The sequence below is a fragment of the Triticum dicoccoides genome, chromosome 4A (genome assembly GCF_002162155.2).
Source record: "Triticum dicoccoides isolate Atlit2015 ecotype Zavitan chromosome 4A, WEW_v2.0, whole genome shotgun sequence".
Taxonomy (NCBI): Eukaryota; Viridiplantae; Streptophyta; class Magnoliopsida; order Poales; family Poaceae; genus Triticum; species Triticum dicoccoides.
This window is the reverse complement of record NC_041386.1, coordinates 520,678,343-520,702,231: the sequence shown is the minus strand read 5'-3', so window position 1 is coordinate 520,702,231 and position 23,889 is coordinate 520,678,343. Positions and strand designations below refer to the sequence as shown.

Below are 23,889 nucleotides of genomic sequence, written 5' to 3'. Positions count from 1 at the left end.
AATTCAGTGCCATTGTCACTTCTGATGTGCTTTATCTTGACGCCATAGTTGTTCATGGCTCGATTGGTGAAGCGTCTGAAGACATCCTGCACTTCAGTCTTGTAGAGGATTATATGCACCCAAGTATATCTTGAATAATCATCAACAATGACAAAGCCATAGAGACAAGCAGTAGTAGTAAGAGTTGAGTAATGAGTAGGACCGAAAAGGTCCATGTGGAGCAGTTCGAAGGGTTGAGTCATTGTCATGATTGTCTTCGAGGGATGCTTGGCCCTCGTCATCTTTCCTGCTTCACAGGCACCGCATAAGTGATCCTTCTTGAACTTGACGCCCTCGATGCCTATGACATGCTTCTTTCTTTCAAGAGTGTGCAAGTTCCTCATGCCAGCATGCCCTAGCCTCCGATGCCAGAGCCAGCATTCTGAAGCTTTTGCTAGAAGACATATGGCAAGTTGTGGTCCTGCTAAGGAATCTACCATGTACAAATCATCTTTCCGATACCCCTCAAAAACTAGAGACTTGTCAGATTCCATTAGGACAAGGCAACGATATTTTCCAAACATCACAATCATGTTTAAATCACAAAGCATTGAGAAAGACATTAAGTTGAAACCAAGGGATTCAACAAGCATGGCTTTATCCATGTGTTGATCCCTTGAGATTGCAACTCTACCTAGACCCAATACCTTGCTTTTACCAGTGTCAGCAAATGTGATGTGACTTTTGTCAGATGGACATAAGGTTGAGTCCATAAGAAGACTTCGCTTGCCAGTCATGTGATTAGTACACCCACTATCAATAATCCATTCTGAAGTAGCTGGTGTCGTACCCTACAGTGCAGTTAGGGGGATAGGCTTCACGAAGAGAATTGTGAAGCATAAACATTTGACGAGCAAGTGGATTATGAAAGCTTAGATCAAGGTTAGGACTGATAGGGCAAATAGCGAGCGACTCAGGAACAAAATACATAATAAGACCATTTGGGCATTTGATCTTGCGCCCTACAAGATGTTTAAGGTCCCTAGCAATAGCTTCAGACGATTTTGGTTTTCGGCTGGAGACCTTTCCCTGCAAAAAGAGAGTTAAGCTTTCTTAGCCACCCACATCTTCAAGGGTGGCTTCGAAGCAATGAGTCTAAGTGCAGCATCTAAGAACTTTGGCTTTGGAGCCCTAGCAAAAAGTCTTGCAGGTGGACAATAGTACTCATAAGAATAAGAAGAATAGTTCTTGGTCTTATGAACATGGCGGTTTGATGAAATGTGCTCATATTCATAGGCCTGAGTAAGGTTTCCCTGCAAAACATTTGCGTTACTGCGACTCAGGTGAGTCCTTTGTCTGTATGAAGCCTTTGGACCATATGAAGCCTGTGGTCTGGGGTTTGTCTTCTTCACTTGTGGTGTCATGACGACATTCACAGGAAGATTCTCCAAACACCTTTTCGGCACCCAGACTTTCTTCATAGGCGGCCCATTCCTGCAGTTAGTACCAACATACCTGGCAAACACTTCACCATTCTGATTCTTAAATAGTTTATAGTTTGCATCAAAGGATTCATCAATAACAATGGGATTAGCACAAGTGAAGCCAGATAGGGTGGATGGATCCACTGAAGGTTCCTTTGCAGCAACCCATGTGGTTTTGGGGTATTTCTCAGGTTTCCAGTAAGAGCCATCAGCATTCATTTTCCTTTCGAACCCAACACCCTCTTTCCTAGGGTTTCGGTTCAGGATCTGCCTTTTGAGAACATCACATAGTGTCTGATGCCCTTTGAGACTTTTGAACATCCCTGTTTCAAGCAATGTCTTCAACCTAGCATTCTCATCAGCAATAGCAGTGGCATCCTCAGCAGAGGGGTTAGTTACCACATCAGCAGTTGAAGATATTGCAATAGTAGCAGCAGTAGAACATTCAACAACAGAAGTAGTGTTATCACGCTCAATGCATTTAAGACATGGTGGTTCATATCCTTCCTGAGCGGAACTGATCTATTTGGCGTGAAGTGACTCGTTTTCCTTTTGAAGATCTTCATGAGCCACTCTCAATTTCTCAAGATCTTGCTTCCTTTGAAGATAATCATAGGAAAGCTTTTCATGAGTTGTTGAGTTCGTTTCATGACGACTTTCAAGTTCCTCATACTTAACATGAAGATTTTTTATGTCTTCAATTAAGGACTGAGATCGAGTCATTTCAGCGTCTAACAGGTCATCGCTTTTGTCTAATAGTTTTTGAATATGTTCCATAGCTTTCTGTTGTTCAGTTGCAATTTTAGCAAGTGTTTTGTAGCTGGGTTTGGAACCACAATCAGAGTCATCTTCACTTGATGTTTGATAGTGAGTGGCGCGTGAGTTTACCTTGGCACCGCGTGCCATGAAGCAGTAGGTGGGAGTGGAGTTGTCCTTGTCATTAGCATCGGCGTTGGTGACGGAGTCATTGTCTTCAGAGTTGAAGATGGACTTGGTAACGTAGGCTGTAGCCAGACTTGCAACGCCAGAATCGGACTCCTCCTCAGACTCCACCTCTGCCTCCTCAGAAGCAGACTCCTCCTCTGAATCCATTTTCTTGCCGACAAATGCACGCGCCTTGCAAGATGAGCTCTTCTTGTGTGATGAAGACTTTGAGGAAGACTTGGAAGAAGACTTTGAGTATTTCTTCTTCTTGTTGTCATCAGAATCATACTCCTTTCTCTTCTTCTTCTTGTTGTTCTCATTGTCCCACTGCGGACACTCAGAGATGTGGTGACCAGGTTTCTTGCACTTGTGGCATGTTCTCTTCTTGTAGTCATGAGCAGAAGCTTCATCATTTCTTGAGCTGGATCATGAAGACTTTCTGAAGTCTTTCTTCTTGGTGAATCTCTGGAACTTCTTCACAAGAATAACAAGCTCCCTTCCAATGTCTTCAGGATCATCAGAACTGCAGTCAGATTCTTCATCAGATGAGGAAACAGCTTTTGCCTTCAAGGCGCGAGTTCGCCCATAGTTGGGACCGCAGATGTCTCTTTTCCCAGAAAGCTGAAACTCAAGTGTGTTGAGCCTTTCAAGTATGTCAGACGGATCGAGTGTCTTGAAGTCAGGACATTCTTGAATCATCAGTGCTAGGGTGTCAAACGAGGTGTCAAGTGATCTCAGGAGTGTCTTGACGATTTCATGCTTGGTGATCTTAGTAGCGCCGAGAGCTCGAAGCTCATTTGTGATGTCAGTGAGGCGGTCAAACGTGAGCTGGACATTCTCATTGTCATTTCTCTTGAAGCGGTTGAAGAGGTTGCGAAGGACACTGGTTCTTTGATCTCTCTGGGTTGAGACGCCTTCGTTGACCTTGGAGAGCCAGTCCCAGACTTGCTTGGATGTTTCCAGAGCACTCACATGGCCATACTGTCCTTTGGTCAGATGACCACAGATGATGTTCTTGGCAGTGGAATCCAGTTGAACGAACTTCTTGACATCAGCAGCGGTGACACCTTCACCAGCCTTGGGAACGCCATTCTTGACAACATACGAAAGGTCGTCATCAATGGCTTCAAGATGCATGCGCATCTTATTCTTCCAGTAGGGATATTCAGTTCCATCGAAGACGGGGCACGCAGCGGAGACTTTAATTATCCCTGCAGTCGACATAGCTAAAACTCCAGGTGGTTAAACCGAATCACACAGAACAAGGGAGTACCTTGCTCTGATACCAATTGAAAGTGCTAGTGATCGACTAGAGGGGGGTGAATAGGCGATTTTTATGAAAGTCTTCAAAACATGAAAGTTTCCAAGAAAAACGATAGAAATAAACCTATTACCATGCAGCGGAGGTGGACTACACTAAGCAAGCCATAGTCAAGTATTCAATGAAGTGAAAGCATAATGACTAATAGCAGCTAGGTAGTATAGATCAGGTAGGAAGATAGTGTGAAGCCAATCAGAACAATCAGTTACTCAGTGAAGACAAAAGATAATGCAATCATACAATGACTTCACTAAGGCCAACAGTAAGTAAAGGAATGGGAAGGACGAAACCAGTGACTCACTGAAGACAATGATTTGTTGGACCAGTTCCAGTTGTTGTGACAATTGTACGTCTAGTTAGGGAGGCTAAGATTCAACTCAGAAGACCGCGTCTTCACCTTATTCCCCTTGAGCTAAGGACACCCAGTCATCGCCCAATCACTCTGGTAAGTCTTCAAGGTAGACTCCCAAACCTTCACAGACTTCGTTCACCGGCGATCCACAATGACTCTTGGATGCTCAGAACGCGAAGCCTAACCGGCTGGAGGATTCACAGTCCTCAAGTGTAATAAGTCTTCAGATCACACAGACAGGAAGACTTCAGTGATGCCTAACACTCTTTGGCTCTAGGTGGTTAGGGTTTTATCCTCGCAAGGAATTCTCTCTCAAAGGCTTCGAGGTGGGTTGCTCTCAAATGACAAAAGCCGTACACTAACTCTGAGCAGCCAACCGTTTATGGTTGTAGGGGGTGGGCTATTTATAGCCACTAGGCAACCCGACCTGATTTGTCCGAAATGACCCTGGGTCACTAAGGAACTGACACGTGTTCCAACGGTCAGATTTCAAACACACGCGGCAACTTTACTTGGGCTACAAGCAAAGCTGACTCATCCAGCTCTGGATAAGATTTGCTCTCATTGTCTTCGCTCAAAGACATAGGATTTTGGTTGAGCATCACTTCAGTCACTCTGACTTTGTTCACTTGGACCCCACTTAACAGTACGGTGGTTCCTATGACTCAACAAAGAAGAAAAGGAGACAATGAAACAACTAAGTCTTCGCGCCCCATAGTCTTCACGCAATGTCTTCTCTTGTCATAGTCTTCAATGTGAATATCTTCACATACCACCATTGTCTTCAATGTCTTCATACATTTTTAGGGGTCATCTCAGGTAGATAAACCGAATCAATGAGGGACTACTACCTGTGTTATCCTGTAATTCTCACAAACACATTAGTCCCTCAACCAGGTTTGTCGTCAATACTCCAAAACCAACTAGGGGTGGCACTAGATGCACTTACACATGCAGATCTTTGTGAAGGCTCCACCACTGCGCCAACTCAGCTGTCTGCCTGCCTACATGGCACCGCACGCATCCCCGTCCGAGGCGCGTGTCGAAACGAGGAGGAGCGGCGACGGACGGGACGGGCCTCGCCCCCGTCCCCGATAAAGCAAGAGGACACCTAAGCGGTGCATTAAATGCACCTTGTCTTGTAATACGAGGGATAACCTCATGCCACTGTAGACCTTTCCACCTCCTGTATGCCACTGTGGCAACCCCTTTTTCCTATAAAAGGAGGCCCGAGGCGACAAGGAGAGGGATTCGGCTCTTTGGAACCACACGCTGACCACAGCTAGTTCGAGAGCTCAAGAACTCTCAGAAATACACCCACCAAAGCAGGACTAGGGTTTTACGCATCCTTGCAGCCCGAACCTTGGCAAACGATCCTTGTGCTGTCTACTAGCCCTGCTCTCCTCGCAACCCTGCGCCTCGGCAACCGTAGTAGGGATTCTTGTGATCCCATAGGTGTCATTCCACACCGACATCCTTGGCGCGCCAGGTAGGGGGACGCAATTGTGAGAATCTGGTCTAGTAGTTAGCCTAGCAGTTCTTCGTTGCCATGGCCCCTAAGAAAAAGACGGCCACGGCGGTCGATTCATTGGGAGCCGAACGACCCGTGCCGGTGCGGACGAGCAGCGAACCGGTCGCAGACAGGACCTGGGCCGCGGCCCGCGAGCACCAGCATCGCCCAGGCAGGCGGAGCCTGGCAAGCGGCATCGTTCGCGCGCCAGACGACCGGCTACACGTTGCCGGATCCAAGGATGGAGCCGGGCCCCCTGCAGGCGGCGCGGGGCCCTCCATGGGCGTCGTTGTGCCGACTCCGGGCGGCGCGGCGACCTCCAGGACACCTACACGGCGACCGCCGCGCATTCTTCCCATGGTGTGCGCGCCGAGCAGCGTCACCATGATGGTGACCCTGGGCACCGCCGTGGGAAGAGCCTTGTGCGTCATCGGTAAGATGAGGGGGTTCAGCACGCTCGCCGAAGCGCTGGCGAAAATGGCGCGCATCCGCTGGGTCGTGACGGAGCTCCTTCTAACGTAGTTAGAAGTCGAAGCACGCTGCGATCCACGCAGTTGTCGCCGCCGCCCACGCCAGCGGAAGCTTTGGCACGCGCACAGCTGCTCCTCGACTTACCTCCTGCTGCGGAGAAGCTCGACGAGCGGAGGGCCACCATCCGGAGCCTCGTCGATGTCGCAAACAAAGACGATCTGCGACCAGCAGGGCCCTCGGGCCAGCGCTCCACCGAGCCACTACATGCTAGCGCTGGGAGGACCGGGGGAGCTGCGGCCATGGTACACTCCCCTCCTCCTCGCCGGCCGCCGCGGGCGTCGGCCCGTCGCGACGACGCTTGTGAGAACATCTCCATAGCGTCGTCCGATCCGCGGACCCTCCGCGACCAGCGCCAGGTCCTTCGGGAGCGAGCTCATGAAGACGCTTGAACCACCTTCGAGCACCGGCGTGAAACACGCTGCCAGTCGGACAAGCGAGCGGGACCCCCTATGGACCACCCGGCATCGGGGGGCCACGGCGGCCTAGCTTACGAGGTGGGCTGCCCGGCTTTTACTCGTGAGCTGAGGCAGTTCCAGTGACCGTCCCACCGCACATTCAAGCCCGACGTTGGTGAGAAGTACATCGGCAAGACCCATCCGTCTGAGTTCCTCAGCATCTACACCATCGTGATGCAGGCCGCTAGGGCTCGCGACGACAAGGTGCTTGCCAACTATTTCCCGCTGGCGCTCAAGCCCAATGTGATGTCTTGGTTGATGCACTTGCCGGCAGATTCCATTTCTTCCTGGTCAGATCTGTGCCATGAGTTCGTTGGCGCCTTCACAGGAGGCCACCAAGCTCATGGCCAGGCCAGTGATCTGCATATCATTCCCCAGAAGGAAGGGGAGACCCTGCACAAGTACATCCAAAGATTCAGCCGGGTGCAGTACAACATCCTCGACGTTCATCCCGCCGCTGTGATTAGCATGTTCCACCAGAACATACGCAATTGCAAGATGCGCGAGGAGCTGGCGATGACCAAGGTTAAAGATGTGGCCGAGCTCTACGTTCTAGCCGATAGGTGCGCCTGGACTGAAGCGGGAAGGAAGTGCCCCCCCGAAGACGCCGGCACGGAAACCGACTCTACTGATGAAGACGCTGCCACCCCGACGAAGACGAGCCAGCATCGCAACAGGAAACGCAAAGGCAAGGCCATGCCTGCCATTGAGGAATCTGACAATACCGGTGCCGGCAAGAAGGTCAAGGCAGACGCCCCCGGCAAGGAGATTGCCGGGTGCGCCGCCTGCCGGGCCCTGGCGGCTACCGACAAGCCAGGAAGCTCTGGCAAGCAATACTGCAAGATCCACCACACCAAGGGCCACGACCTCCAGAACTGCCGACAAGTCGAGCTGCTTGCTGAGAAGCAAAAGGCTGAGTACGAAAGGCGGGACAAGGAGAAATACCAGGACGGTGCTGAGGGATCCGGCAAGAAGCGTGGCGGCAAAGGAGGCCACCCGGGAAAGGACAACCAGCAAGAGAGGCCCGCCCGGGGCCGCAACAAGAAACAAGAAGACGACGGTCATGGCGAGGACGACAAATCTGGTGAGCAAGGGTTCCAGAAGGCTATGGAAGCCATGTGCGTCGATGGCGGTGCCTCGCTGCATACCTCTCACCGCCGGCTCAAGCAGTGGGCGCGTGAGATTACAGCAGCAGAGCCATCGTTCGACGCTCAGAAGCCGCTGAAGTGGTCCAGCATGCCCCTCATCTTTGACGCCGAGGACCACCCAGACCGCACTACCGCGGTCGGGTGTTTTCCATTGTTGGTCTCGCCAAAAATACGCAAGCTCAGGGTGAACAAGATGTTGGTTGACGGCGGGGCCGGCCTGAACCTGATCTCGCCTGCCATGATCAAAAGGTTGCAAATCCCTGATGGAGACCTCGAGGAAACGGGCACATTTCAAGGGGTCAATCCGGGGAGGAGCCAGCCGAAGGGAAAGGTCACACTTCCCGTGGCATTTGGAGGAGAGTTGAACTACAGGATGGAGAGGATCGTGTTCGACGTGGCCGAGATCCCCTTGCCCTACAACGGGATCCTCAGCCGCCCGACATTGGCCAAGTTTATGGCGACGTCACACTACGCCTACAACATGCTGAAGATGCCCGGGCCGTTGACCATCATCTCCGTCCCCTCCGACAAGAAGGACACGTTGATCTGCACCGACTAACTCTACTGGGAAGCAGTTGCAGCAGCTACCGTCAAGGCACCTGCTCCTGCCGCTGACGGCCCGGGAGGGAAAAAGGAGCCCGGCAAGACCTCTTGCACCCACTCCGGCAAGCGCACCTCCTCGGAGTGTTGTGCTACCGTTGAGGACGTGCCAGAGAACTCTACCGACAAGAGCAAGAGATCCAGAGCCGAGCCACCGCAGACCAAGAAGGTGCCCGTCGGGGAGGATGGCATGGGAGGGGCCTTCATCATAGGCTCCACCCTCATCAGAAAATAGGAAGGCGCGCTCGTCACCTTCCTGCAAGCAAATGTCGACGTGTTTGCATGGCAAGCGTCTGACATCCCCGGTGTTCCCAGGGAGGTGATTGAGCACCACCTAGCTGTCTGCCCCCACGCGCGGCCCGTCAAGCAGAAGGTCAGAAAGCAGGCTTTGGAAAGGCAGGAGTTCATCACAGAGGAGATCAGGAAGTTGGAAGCGGCAGGTTTGGTGAGAGGGGTGCTTCACCCGATGTGGTTAGCCAATCCAGTAGTGGTGCGCAAGGCGAATGGGAAGTGGAGGTTGTGTATTGATTACACAGATATTAACACGGCTTGCCCTAAGGACCCCTTCCCGTTGCCGTGCATCGACCATATTGTTGACTTCACGGCCGGGTGTGATCTGTTATCATTCCTCGATGCCTACTCAGGCTACCACCCAATCTTCATGACAAGAGAGGATGAAGAGAAGACGACATTCATCACCCCATGTGGTATGTATTGCTTTTTAGGATGCCTTTCGGGTTGAAGAGTGCCAGCTCAACGTTTGCAAGAGCAGTCCAAATTGATTTTGAACCTCAGCTCCATAGAAATATGGAGGCCTACATGGATGACATAGTGATCAAAACCAAGGACGGGCCAACTCTTGTGCAAGATCTGGAAGAGACATTTGCTAACCTACGCAAGATCAACCTCAAGCTGAACCCTGAGAAGTGCGTCTTCGGCGTTCCGTCCGGCAAGCTTCTCGGATTCTTTGTGTCGTAGCATGGGATCAAGGCAAGCCCAGACAAGATCAAGGCTATTGAGCAGATCGAGGCGCCCAAGCGGATCAAGGATGTGCGTCGGCTCACCGGCTACGTTGCCGCCATGAGCCGGTTCATCTCCAAGTCCGCCGGGCGCGCACTTCCCTTCTTCAAAATCTTGAAGAAGACAGGCCCAATAGAGTGGACACTAGAAGACGAGGCAGCACTGTAGGATCTGAAGAAATACCTTTCCTCCACGCCGATACTGGTTGTGCCTAAACCACAAGAGCCGTTGTTGCTGTATCTGGCGGCGACGAATCAAGTGGTCAGCATCGCACTGGTGGCATAGAGGGAGGTCGACGAGGAGGCAGCAATGGCGGCAGAACCAGCGGATGGCAAGCCAAAGATTCCCCTCGCAGGGCCTGGTGCCGACAAGGCACGGCCCCCGGCAGAGTCTGGTGCCACTAAGGCAATGCCCGCGCAGTCGAGTGAAGTGGTGCCAAAGAAGAAGATGATGCAGCACCCGGTTTACTTTGTCAGATCCCTCTTGCAGAGGACTAGGTCGAGGTATTCCGGCAAAAATTGCTCTTTGGCCTCCTTATGGCCTCGAGGAAGCTGCATCACTACTTCTAGGCCCACGAGATCACTGTCGTCACCCGCCTCCCATAGCAACGGATACTGCACAACCCGAACACAACCGGAAGGATTGTGGAATGGGCCTTGGAGCTGTCAAGTTTCGGTTTGAAGTTTGAAAGTACCTTGACAATTCAGAGCAGAGTCTTGGCGGAATTCATCGCAAAATGGACCTCGACGCCCGACGAAGAAGTCCAGGAGACCACTCTTCCCGGCAAGGAAGCAGACCATGACTGGATCATGTACTTTGATGGGGCCTTCTCGCTGCAAGGCGCCGATGCCGGTGTGCTACTCGTCACACCCACCGGAGAACACCTCAAGTACGTGATCCAGATGCACTTCTCCAGGGAGATGTCTACCAAACAACACCGCTGAGTACGAGGGATTTCTTGTCGGTCTCAGGACCGCGGCAGACCTCGGGTTTAAGAAGCTCATCATCAGGGGCGACTCGAAGCTCGTTATCAGGCAGGTCAACAAGGATTATCAGAGCCCATTGATGGAAGCCTACGCAGATGAGGTGAGGAAGCTGGAGGAACGCTTTGACGGTATCCAGGCGGAGCACGTCCCCCGAGCGGAGAATGACATCGCCGATTACCTGTCAAAGCATGCCACATTCAAGCTACCTGTGGAACCAGGTACCTTTTTGCTGCGGTTAACTCAACCATCTGTCGAACCATCAATGGGGTAGAACAAGCAGAGGAAATCAGGTCCCGGCAAGTACTTTCCTACCGAGCCCCTGGGGCCGCCGGCAAGGATGCTGCCGTGGACACTGAGCCTGCACAAGAGCGACTGGCTCCGATAGGGCGTCAAGCCCTGGCCATAGAGACAGTCGCTCTCATGGCGTAAGAAATGCCTTTGGTCCTTACCGTCGAGCCCCAGGCTCCGTCATGGGCGCAGCATACCGTCCACTTCCTCCAAACAGGGGAGCTTCTTGAGGAGCAGGAAGAAGCAGAGAAAGTAGCCCGTCGGTCCGCCCTGTACCAGTTCGTCGATGACGTCCTGTACCGGAGGAGGCCAAACGGTGTGAAACTCAAATGCATCCCCCGGGAGAAAGGACTGGAGCTGTTGGCGAAGATACATGGAGGCATATGTGGCTCCCGCATAGGGTCAAGGCCCTTGCCGGGAAGGCATTCCGGCAAGGTTTCTTCTGGCCCACCGCCCTCCAGGATGCGACGACACTAGTAACCAAGTGTGAAGCGTGCCAGTTCCATTAAAAGAAGCTTCATCAGCCGGCTCAAGCCCTTCAAACAATCCCTCTCTCCTGGCCATTCTCGGTCTGGGGGATCGATATACTGGGCCCTTTCCCCCGCGCTGTCGGGGGCTTTGAGTACTTGTACGTTGCAATCGACAAGTTCACAAAGTGGCCGGAAGTGGAAGCAATGAGGAAGGTGACTGCTCATTCAGTTGTCAAGTTCTTCAAAGGACTGGTCTGCCGTTTTGGTGTGCCAAACAGAGTCATCACCGACAACGGCACGCAGTTCACAAGCAACACCTTCATGCATTACATCCAAGACCTCGGCAGCAAGGTCTGTTTTTCTTCCGTGGCACATCCACGGAGCAACGGCCAAGCGGAGAGGGCAAATGCTGAAGTGTTGCGAGGCCTGAGAACGAAGATCTTGACAAGCTGCACAAGAGTGGAAGGCGCTGGATTGTTGAGTTGCCGGCGGTTCTTTGGTCGATCAGGACAACGCCAAATCGAGCCACTGGCCAGACACCTTTTGCCCTGGTATACGGGGCAGAAGCAGTTCTCCCCATGGAACTCATATACGGGTCACCTCGAGCGCTCTCTTATGATGAGCTTGAGCAAGAGCCGTTGCGCCAAGATGACGCGACGATGCTCCTTGAGGAAGATCGTCTTCGGGCGGCTGTGAGAGCGGTACGCTACCAGCAAGCCTTGCACCACTATCATAGCCGCAAGGTTCATGCCCGAAGCCTCGAGGAAGGCGACCTTGTTCTTCGACGCGTTCAGTCGGCCAAGAATTTCAACAAGTTGACGCCGAAGTGGGAAGACCCTTATTGGGTAATGCGAGTCACCAGGCCCGGCGCAGTCCGCCTGGAGACCGAAGATGTCGTCCCAGTGAGCAACTCCTAGAACATCGAGCATCTTCACAAGTTTCACCCATAAGGCGCGGCTTGCCGGGCCTCCTGGCAAGCCACCTTTTGTACAAGCTTTGCCGACAAGGCATGTGACCCTTTGTACAAAGCCAGGCGTAGACCCTAAGCATAAATAAATGAAGCGCTGGCGCCCTAAGTTATAGCATGCATGCTAGGTCGAGTCTCTTCCTTGGTCAGGGTTGGTAGAGCTTAGCGGCGACTAACCCCTAGCCTAGAGGTCGAGTGTGCGTCTGTCTGTTCCTTTTTTGTCCTCCTTTGGTTCGCAGGACACGTGAGCACTTCTGATGAGCTACTCGGAAAGAAGGAAACGGACTGACGCCCCGACCCCGGCAAGCCAGAGTTGCCGGGGGCTGCAAGCACAAGGATCCAACCATGGCAAGATGAGATTGCCAAGGGCTGCAGATCCAGATAAGTCTTTTATCCTCTGTCATGCATTTTGGAACCGGACTGGGGCATGTGAAACCTCGTTTTTATCTCTAGGCTGTCGTGCTCCCCTTTTTCCTATACCTAGGGATTATTCCCTAGGTCCGGATTTGGTCGTAGCCGCGGCGGCAAGGGGGTGGGACGAGGAGCCTAAATCCCACTTCATCCCTGCCACCGCCAAGAGCGTGAGAACGGTTGAGTGGAGTGGGGGGCGGCAAGGCCGGTTGCCAGGCGAAAAACGTTTATCTTAAAACAATAATAAGGATTCGCTCCTTGTCACGGGATTTACCCACGAACGAAAAACTCGGCAATCATCCTTTTTTCATTAAAAAGATCCCATATAGGTACAGTTCGTGCGAGATGAAAAACATGAGCAAGGGGATTACAAGTTTTAAATTTAACAAAGGCCCGCAGGCTTACAAACTAAAAAAGAGATAAGATGCCCGTAATCCCTTTCTTGTCCCTCTCCTTAGGAGGCAGGTCAAGGAGGCGAAAGGGCAAAAGGGACGCCTAGGCGAGCTACGAGCAGCAGAAAGCACCAAGAGAACATCTCGGTGGCCACCCACGGGCGGGCTGGTGATGACGGTGCCGGAAAAGGAGCTGGAAGACGAGGCGGCAGGACCGGAAATACGCGATGAAGGCGTCGGTGCCCGCGTACTCCGAGTTGACGGCCTTGCCGCCCGCCCTCTTCCTTTTCCACAGCCTCTAGACGCCAGCCGCCCAAGGAGACAGCCCCGCAAGGTTCAAGGAGCTGGCCCTGCCCCCGGACAGCTTCTGCCGAAGGAGCGTCCAGGTGCAGATGCTGCTGCCGCACCTGCCCAGGCGCGGGGCGTCCGACGCCTAGTCAGACTCGTCCCTGCTGTCCGCCCCGTTGTCCTCCTCATCGCCGTCGCTCGAGGACGAGCTTCCATCGTCAGAATCTCCATCAGAGGAGCTCTCCACACAACATTTCAAACGAGTTCCCAAGTCTCCGAAGACCTTGACGGAGAGCAGGTCGTCCTCCATTAACTTGAAGTAGAGGACGAGCCCCGCCGTCAGGCTATGGATGCGGGCGAACATCTTCCATCCACGGTGAAGATACATAACTCGAGGAGCCGGGAAGTCGACGTCGACCCACGTGCCCCCGTTCCCGCAGCCCCTCATGTGCAACCTAAGGGTCTGGGGCGGGGCACACTCCATCACCCGAGAGAACGGAGTGAGAAGACGAAGACGACGACGTGGGGGGCCGACGGAGCCTGATGAAGAACTCGCAAGGCTTGTCTTCAACGTGGCCCTCCATCGGGAAGGGCATCATTGGCAGGGCGAGGCTGGCGCGCTGCCCCGTCCTCCTCTTCCCCGAGCGCTACGGCCTCTGCCCCGGCCTCGCCCCCTCCCCCTTCCCCTCGCGGTCGGTTGCACCACCACGGGTTCAGGAGGGGGAGGGACGCGTTGTCGAGCGACGACCTTCGTCGCCACCGTCGAAGGACCAGGGTTCCCTTTCTCCATGGCGGATGAGATGAAGGAGCAAAAGCAGAAAGAGATAGAAGATGGAATAATGTGGGGTGCCGTTTCCCCCTTTCTCCTCTTTATAAAGGAACGGGGTTGAGACTCGGCCGTCCCGCTCGGCCAATCCAGACACCGAAGGCGCGGGGAATCAGGACCGACCCGCCGCCCAACCAGCGGCGGCCCGGTTTCTCGCCTCCACCATTTGCCACCACAAGGACGCGTGGTAGACGTGCAAAACTAAGGGGACGGGTGAGGCAACCTCTCCCCACCCCGTGATCGTGAGGAGTGGACGTCTTGAAGACCGCACCCCGACTCCGCTTAGTAAATGAGCCGCGCCTCCACGCCTCCCTCTTTTTATGGGGAAGACGCGAGCCGCCTCTTTACTGCGATGTGACACATGCGTGTGGAAACCGTCCCACGCATGCCGCCCATGTCACGCACACCCTTCTACGCCACGCCTCGCGCGCGGGTCATGGGAGGCGGAGCGCGCGAAGAATCTTACCACGGTAAAAACCACCCCACCTGCCCGCGCACCGTTTTGGGCCTGGCCCAACAACGCGTCGCGCTTATGTGTGGCCCAGACCAGGGGGCTCTTGTTGGTGTACAAAAATAGGGGCGCATCTTTGTACCCCTATTCCTGTGCACGAGCAGTCAGAGCCGCGCCCACGGCCACACCAAGCAGAACGAGGGAGATGAGCCAAGGTAAAATCGAAGCCCAAGGCAATCAAAGCAACGCCAAGGCCAAGACCACAAAGAGCAGAGGGACGAAGCAAGTTCCCCCGGCAAGACCCTTGCCGGGTGGCCTCAACGACCCCGGCAAGACTCTTGCCGGGGCAGCTCGCCCCACACCAACAGAGCGAGCCACTCTTGAGCCCACGGCCCCCAGTGCCATCATCAGCGTGGGGCCAGGACTCGGAAAGGCACCCTTGTGGTGGCATATAGATCTTTATGAAGACATATTCAAGATCAGATCAGAAGACGATGATTCTCGGCAAGATCCTTGCCAAGGAAGGCCACCAGACCCCCGACAAGATCCTTACCAGGGACGACAACACGCCACGGCGAGACCCTTGCCGGGCCACCCGGCAAGGCCCTCGCCAAAGACGCCGGCAAGGCCATCGCCAAGCCCACATCGACCAAGCTTCCACCGCCGTTCACATGCAGATGCCAGCCCAACCAGCTGGGCGGGCACCTGCGTGGCAACATGCAGCTCCCAGGCCAACTCATCAAGCGCCAGCGTGGCGGCATGTAGATTTTTGTGAAGGCTCCACCACTGCGCCAACTCAGCTGCATGCCTGCCTACATGACACCGCACGCATCCCCGGCCGAGGCGCGTGTCGAAACGAGGAGGAGCGGCGACGGACGGGACGGGCCTCCCCTGCCTACATGGCACCGTACGCGTATTGCGGAAAAGAGAGGGAGAGAAATGGAGCTCGTCCTCCCGCACATGCCGCCTCCTCATCTCCCCCGCGCCGCCGCCGCCGCCCCCCGCGCCGCCTACTCGCCCTCATCTCCTACCCGTCTGGCTCGTCGGAGCAGCGGCCGGCAGAGAGCTGCGGTGGTCCGCACTGGAGAAGCAGCAGCGGCCGACGGCGGCGGACACGATGGCCGTCACGGGCAGAGCAGCGCGAACCCGGCGCGGCTGCCGGGCACCATCTGGAGAGCCGGTGGCCGGTGGTGCGCGATCTGGGCGATTTGGAGGCGAGGCGACAAAGTTGACTAGGACGTCGACGGAAATCTTCATCGTGCCGCTTGGAGAGGTGCTCGTCCGGCTCGTCGACGATCCCCTCTTCTCGACGGATCCGCGATGGAGGTGCTCGAGGAGGAGCTTCTTCTCTGGATGCCATGGAGATCGTCAAGGTGCTCCCCCACTCCCCCTCCCTTTGTCTGGGTATTTGTACTGACCGCCTCCGTCCTCGCAGCGCCTGAGATTACCGGCCCGAGCAAGGTGCCACCGAGCACTGCTCCTAGGTCCTCGCAGCTAAGACACATACCCTCTACAGTTAGATTGGTACAATGATCTCTGACTTGGTGACTTGTGCTACATCTGAATTTTGCAAGTAATTGAAAATCTGATCTCTCCTGTTGTACTGCGAGCTAGAAAGGTGGGTATCTTAATTCAGAATGTTATTAGAATCTTATGGACTGCCATTTACTTGCACAACATATGCAGTCATCTTATTTGATCCTTCACTGTCATATCACGTCAGGCTGGGGGAATTGTAACAGGAAAAAACCTGGGTTGTCTCTCCTGATTGCAATGATTTTAGCCCACAATTTTCATTTGATTGATGTTCTGAAGTAGCTTACTCAAGTCCAGGTTCTCCAATGATGTGCAGAACTCTTGCAGGCACCTTTGTAATTGCAAAAATTAAGACAAGCTATGAAGGGACCTTTTCTTGATCCCTTCATAGCTTGTCTTAAGTTTTGTTATGAATCTGTTCTTGCACTAATATCATATCATCCTAAATGTGAAACCCAGCTACATGAACTAAAATTTCTCATATCGAAAGAGTCGAGAAGGGAAGCTACTCAATATTATGTTAGGCACTTTGTCATGGTTCGTCCTCAGAAGCTTCTATACATCGCCATTGGTAGCTGGTACGCATTTCGGATCTTTGTTATGGAGGGAATTCTCTCGCTGATCTTTTCCATTTGATGTAATTCATATGGTCATATACTCTGGTTTAGTGGTTGAAATTAGGACTGCTAAATATACTTAACTCGGTTACTCATTAGGAGTGCCAAATATACTTTATCATGCAGAACTTCTTGCCATAATACAACTATGTAATATATATACGATAATATGATAGTTCGTCCTGATGTTTACACTCGCATGATGGTTTCCTTTAGTGTTGTAATTGAAGTTACTCATCAGTGTCTTGGTTATACTGAAGTTTGCCATCTTTCTGAAATATATGCAGTTGACTGTTGCAAGGACACGAACCATATCACAGTTGCAAGAGAGAATTCACTTAAGATATTATCATCGGGTTTGAAGGAAAGATGTTGCATGGCCCTCTTGTTTCAATTGTGTCCTGGTAGTGATTTAGAGGGCACTGACATCAAAGGTAATGAATCTCCATTTTGGTTTTTGGTATTCTTCTCAGGTATATAATAAATTGTTCGGTTCCTCCAATTTTCTTCTTGTTATTTTTCTGAACACAGTCGCCCCTTCCCCAGTTCTGTAAGGATATGCGGTTTCTGTTGATGACCTCGTGGTTGATTGCAGCTTGACGGAACACAGTTTCATCAATAAATATGTCCGTGTTGCTACCCTGAGAGTTAGCTTGTTTGGTAGTTGACTCATGATAGTTCTTTTCCTTTTAAACTGTTTTTTGATCAGTAGTTGATAAACCATGTGCAAGATTGGGAGATTAAATAAAGAGCTAGGCTGAGGTTTCACCGCTCAGCCTATCAGTTTGTGTTTGGCTGACAGAAACAATATTGTTTGGTTTATACAATGATTACCTGACAAGTTCATCTTCCTCTTTGCAAATATTACATAATAAGTAATGGGACTGCTATATTTAATTCTTTCATGGCAATCAGGCTAGGCACATACAAGAGCGCACACCTCCGCCTTAGGAGTAAGAGGCGTGTGTCATGTGTTTTAGTTTCTAATAGAAACACAAAATATGTCTATTTCGCTCGTTAGATAATTGTTTTTCATTGTGTGCACGCGTTGCACACTCATGTCATGACCGTGAATGGAAATGCACAAAGCAAATGCATTATGACCCGATGTTGTATTTTATAGCACCTATTGGTCTGGTAAGATATGCGTTGTTGCAAATACAGAAATCCAACACAATAATGTGCGGGAGAATAGCGCCTCCTTGCGCATTCCACCTCATCGTTTTTTACTGTGCTAGCGAGAGAGAGAAAAACTGAGAGGGTAAAAAGGGGTGGACACTACCTAGCGGGGACGCAATTGGGCGAGAGGAGGAGGCGCTTCTCCTGCTAGATCCGTGGCCATCACGTCGCCATCGACATCCACCCTCCTCAACAGATCGATCGACCGGACGTCGCCGTGATGTCTCTCTTTGTTGCGGATTCATGTGTGTTGTATGTTCAATCCAACCCTTACTGCAGGGCCTAGCGAAGGGAATGAAGAGGCACACCCTCAGCCACGACTCTGTCCTTCAGCTACAAAAGCTAGATAGATTGTAATCAGTTGCGTGATTGAAACAACATTTAGGTCATCACAAAGGGCTCAAAATGTTATTAAGCCAAACCATTGATTTTGTGTTATTACAATATTATGTATTAGAGATGTGATGTGATTCGCCATGTCCAGCTCATCCATTTGTATCTAAGTTCAACTGGCTAAAAAAGAAGCTAGATTTGGTACAAGTGTTTTTTGGGAGATATGTCCATGATAATCGTAGTAATCTTAGTTCTTGGCCTTTCATTTGGGAAAAAAGCTAGATCTATTCATGATAATCGTAGTTCTTACCTTTCATTATTTACCTTTAGGTATGCAAAGAGGTTGGCTTTGGTACAAGTCTTTTTTGGTAGATTAGTTACACTGAAATTCGATAAACATTTGCTGAATATACAGTATCACATGAATCCTTGTATTAGCTTGTTTCCAAATGCTCAGATTTATGAGAGGAGGATTTTAGATGGTTCAAATGTCCTGCCTCCTAGCTATAACAAGGATTATACATGCCTCTTGTTTGGCAGCTACACTCTTATAAATGACAGGATGGAAGGGAAGACAAGGAGGGCACAGGAAACAGTCGACAAAACATGGTTGAAGTTGTTGTTCTGCACCTCATCCAAACCATCTTTAGATGTATGTCTTGAGCTGAACCCTCACTTTTCTTGCAACCTTGGTATATCATGCCTCGATGTCCTTGGTAGTTATTAATTTGTTTCTATATTAAGTGACTTCGCTGATATAACATGGCATCTTTAGAAGCTTATAGGGTCTTCCTTTCTTGTATTACATGTCGCATAACCTTCATTGATAGAAAGGTGATCACACAATACTTTGTGTTCAACAATCCAGTTGTTACCTGTGTATATCTTGTGTTCTGTTAACTCCATCAATCTGAGTTTATGAAAATCCAGTTCCCTGTGTATATTTGTCAGCAAGTCCACTGTCATCTATTTCCTTGTTTAATAGATAATGTTACATATTTTTTTGCAAAACTGAGAACATTAAGTAGATGACATGAAAGATGAAACATAGCTCTATGAGAGTTGTTGGCCACTACATGTACTCCCTTTTTGGTAGTATTTTCTTTTACCTTCAGAGCTGAAAAGTGATGTTGTGCTAGTTGTAAGCTGACACAGAATCAACTTCAGTTTGCTAAAGAAAATTCTCTTTTTCTTTTTGTTTAATGCCGATCTTTATAAAGCACACGTGATGATGTTTAATCAGTTTGACTTTGACCATACTTTCATGTGATCCCTCTAGGTGTGCTTTTCTTTTCCTCCTTATCATTTTATTAGTAGTTTAGGTTGTAGATTTTTCCTGTTTTTGACAGTACCTTGGGTGGCTGCCAAATTTGCACCATTTTGTAGCATTTTTGAACCCATGCTCGTGAATTTTTTTTTAAGTTGGTTTGGTTATGCACATTTAGTGTACTGTAATGCAAACCACATGTATGCATATTAGTCTGATATGACTCATGCTTGTTGTCCAAGGAGTACTGAGTTTATTGCATATACAGTTTCTTTATAACATGTGGCTTTTTGTGTGGTCATGAACAAATGTGTGTCTACTTCTTGGAGTCATCCATGTGGTTCACTTGTCTCTGTTATGTTGTTTGTAATTAAGATTTGCAAGGGCATGTGCTATTTTGCCTCATGCATCTCTCTCGCGTCCCTCTCGTCGTCGGCTTTGTGCCTCACGATTTCCGATTAGAGAAGATTGGGAGAATGTCATTATGTCAGTTCAATTGGAGAATAGAATGGTGGTGATTACTGATTAGGACAGAATGTCATTATCTCAGTACAATTAGAGAACAGGTGGATTGTGCATGAACCGATTAGTTGTGGAGTTTTAGGAAACAAAAGAGATGTCTTTTTGTGCCTGCTTGTGAGTTTTTGTGGTATGAAAAACATGTACGATGAACTTCTTTACTGAAATAATAGTTATATGTTTCTTTTCTACGTCTAGAAATGCTCTTACTATGCACTAGAAGGCGCATCGAGAAGGCGCAGATCTACTCGATGCACGCTTCTGATGGATCGGTGCCTTCACCTCTTATAGTTTGTTCACCACATGATATGCCAAACACAATTTTTGATGGAATCTGGATGGTGTTGCACCTCGGCTTAGCGATGAACAAGGCGGTGCGCTCATGTTGTCTCCCTGGTATGGCCCCTCTCACTTCTGCAGCATTTATCTCAACTTATAAATATCCCGCGTTCTTAAGCTTTTGGCCATACTCAATTCTTTTACCTATTTTCCATGGAAACATCCGATCGGCATATCAGGGCTTGTTAATCTTGCAATGAGGCGCAGACCAATGGGCACTACAGCAGTATAATGGGAGACAGAGGTCCTGATAGAGTATAAGTAGTTCATTAATTGAATATATTCAGGGGTGATATGCCTTGCATTATGTTTGGCGCATGCATGTGTGGAACACTGTATGTCCAGTTGCTGATGATAAAAAACCAAGGTAATTGTAACTAAGCTAGATGAACTTACTGGCAAAGTAGATCATCTGAAAGGATGGCAACCACACAACCTGATTTCTGTGCTAAGCAAGCTTTATCAAACCCTTGAATGCAATGTATGAGATCTGTCCGGCATATAAACAATGCACTTGCTGCAATAAAATAAATCTCTTAAATATTCTTAAAGGATGTAAGAAGAAGAACCTAAAATATCAGTCTTTGTGTTGTATCCAAGTCATTGGATTGGAAATGGTTAGAAAACTATCAGATGATTTTAATTGCACACTGTCCAATAGACGTAACAAGACTAGGTACTTAGGTTGGTCAATATAACTCATTTTGTCATTCTATCGACTATAACTATTAATTATGATTCATTTCAATCATGTTTATACACAGCAAGCTTGTGCTGATAAAAGTCCTATGTCAGCTGATGGAGCACTTGCAGGTTCAAGTTTGTTTAAGATCATCGTGGAGTCACATTTGAAGGGTACAAACCTTTTCATTTGAAGTTGCCCTGCCCTCGAAGACATTGATAATTATGCTTATAGAGTGTTTCATCTGTTGTTCTCATGTTGTGCTACATACTGACTGCGCTTCTTTTCTTTTACATAGTTGCTGTTGATTCTGCATTTGAGGATAATGATGATGCTGAATACTTTCGTGTTTCTGTTTCAAGTATGTTGAAATTTTTAATAAATATTTCCTATTCAGAGCACCCTCCACTTCGTGGCTCCTTCATTTATACTAATGAAGTACTTCTTGGTGCACAATGTGATGAGCAATTGGCCTTGTATGCTCTGATTGCACGCGTAGCTGCTGACACCACCATACCCTTGAGCAATTGTTTTCTGAGTGATTTGCATGGCTAAGTCAGGTCTCCTTCTTAGCTTCATCTTGTGACTTATCTTGGTTCAAAATTACCTATGTGTCCCTGCTATAATAGCCTTCTTTCCATGATAATGATCCCACTCATACATTGGAGAAGATGTATTGGCTGTTTTCTTAGCTGAAAACAATGAGAGAATCTATCACTATGGCATTTCAATTAAATAAATTAATGTCTGTACATCAAGATTACCAGCCATGTCCTAATTTATTCAGGCGAAGGAGAAACACTGCTTGTAGATAATTCAAAGCTTCCTTCTTTGTACTTATGTTTTCATTTTTTTATAAACTATTTGCAGTTCCATCTACTTCTCATAGTTTCTGCAATTTTCAAATTTGAATTGTGTTATAGGCTTTAGTTCTTGTAACATATGGTACTCGATTGATCATCGTGTATATTGTGTAAACATAAAATGATGCACCGAATGCACTATGCTCTTTCCAATTGTTAATTGTGTTTTTCTCTATCCGCTAAGATAAAAATCACAACTCTCAAAGTTTTAACAATTAGTTATTTTTGTCACAGATTTCTGAGGCTTTACATTATGGATTCACCAATGCAGTTGAAGTAGCTCAACATCCTGTAGTTACATTTTTTCATGGTAGTAATGTTTGCTTAATGGTGGCTTAATAGAGCTAGATGTTTGCTAGAATACATTAAACGCCTCATTTTATACCTGGTAATGTATGTGTCATCGCATGTTCATACAAATGTAGTGTGCTAATGAGTTCACATGTCATGGAGCTGACAAAAACGACTGCCAGATGAGTGTGTCCTACCCTGGCCTGACCAGTACATAGTAGAAGGACAGTACATGACATATATAGGAAAGTGAAAGAGGCGCATCCCACCCGGTACCGCCCCAACTTCCTCTCAGGCGGCGCATGTATACACTAGGAAATATGGCCGTGCGTTGCAACGGGAGAAAAATAATATCTCAGCATTCCTCATATCCCCACACACACTCTTCCACGTCCTCTATGTGAACACATCGCCTGATCTATATTGTCGCTTATCCTCCTTGCCATCATCGGCGATGGTAGTTCAATCTTGTGTCTCTGAAACGACATGTGCGGCGGCCGTCAATAATGGGAGGAGATAGTCGGCAATAGTGCATGGCCGTGTCGGTTGGGTGTCGTCGGTTAGCTCCTGCCCATTGTCACCTCCTGCAGCGCATAAATTTTATTTTGTTTGACTGGCATAATTGGCACATAACCAGACATGAATGTCCCTTCATTAATAGGGTTTATTCTTTTTGGCTATTTTTGCGCAAAACCAACATATTATCTTTTATTAGCACATGCCCACAATTTTTTGCAATTATAGATTATAGCCAACAAGCATATTGTCTTTTATTGGCACGTGCAAGTTACCTCTGGCAATAATTTGTGGAGTGTCGCGTTCTGCACATGATTCTCGAGACAACTTTCATATTCTCACACAACCTTCTTATTTAACGACTTAGGGACATATAAAAACTTGTGTGATGTAGTATAAAATTCCAAGGTGAGATTGTTCCTATCATAATTGCAAGCTAGTTGAGTTGGCTTTGTCCGTCGGTACAATAGGGAAGGTTCATAGTTCAATCCCCTCGCGCCCTTAATTTTTTGCTGCTTGTTAGTGTGATAGAAAAAGAAATGCATCGTAGGCCCAGTTGGGGATAAATAAATAAAAATGGGAAACTACGTGTGGAATGGGTGAAACAAAATCTATACGTATATTTTTGCTTTTTCTTGGGGCAGCTGTGTGGGAGCTACTATATGATGCTAGTTGTGTCAAATAGCGCATGGAAGGCACAGCCGATCGCATTTGGGCCAGCTACTGCCAGGCACTGATATGATCTGTGTTTGCAAGGCACGAGTAATAATCCAAAAAACGACTAGTTGAACAATCGAACACATGACCTTAAAGACTCGACCAGATGTTGTTGGCCATGGCAACAAATGCCTACTGCTAACCAATGGCCGACGCGAATATTAAAGAACATACTGCAACATTAGATTTTTTTTTGATTTTTTAAATATGAATTGCCAAATATTTTTGGAAAATATAACATTTTGATATTACAAACAATATTTATAATATTCCACCCATTTTGGAAAAACATGAACAAAATTTGAAGCAACATCATTTTCTGAAGACATGAATCTTTGATAACAACACAATCATTTTTTGAAGTTCTACCGACTTTTGAAAATGGAACATGTTTTGAACATTCAGAACAATGTTATAAAATGTGTTTTTAAACACGGACATTATTGAATTTCGGAACATTTTACTAAAACAAGAAAAAAAATTTGAATTTTGAATATTTTTTAAAATGTATTTTTTGGGAATCCCGAACAATTTTCGAAAATACAAAAAAAATATGTCCTAAATTTCGAAAGAAAATCAGAACGAGAGAAAAATATATTTTTCCAAACATTTTTAAAAACGGGAACA

General features: G+C 48.8%; 1 long non-coding RNA gene across 9 annotated transcripts; it reads left to right on the top strand.

Moving 5' to 3' along the window:
• The first annotated feature begins 15,302 nt into the window (after positions 1-15,302).
• Positions 15,303-22,389, top strand: LOC119286510. 9 transcript variants are annotated; one of them, XR_005140498.1, is made up of 6 exons: positions 15,303-15,776; positions 15,839-16,517; positions 16,844-18,720; positions 20,053-21,048; positions 21,174-21,236; positions 21,341-22,389. It is a non-coding gene; the product is annotated as an uncharacterized LOC119286510 (long non-coding RNA). The 9 variants fall into 9 exon arrangements; XR_005140494.1 differs by having other exon boundaries at positions 20,053-21,236; XR_005140499.1 differs by lacking the exon at positions 21,341-22,389 and having other exon boundaries at positions 15,839-16,021; positions 16,127-16,517; positions 20,053-21,280.
• The last annotated feature ends 1,500 nt before the right edge of the window (positions 22,390-23,889 follow it).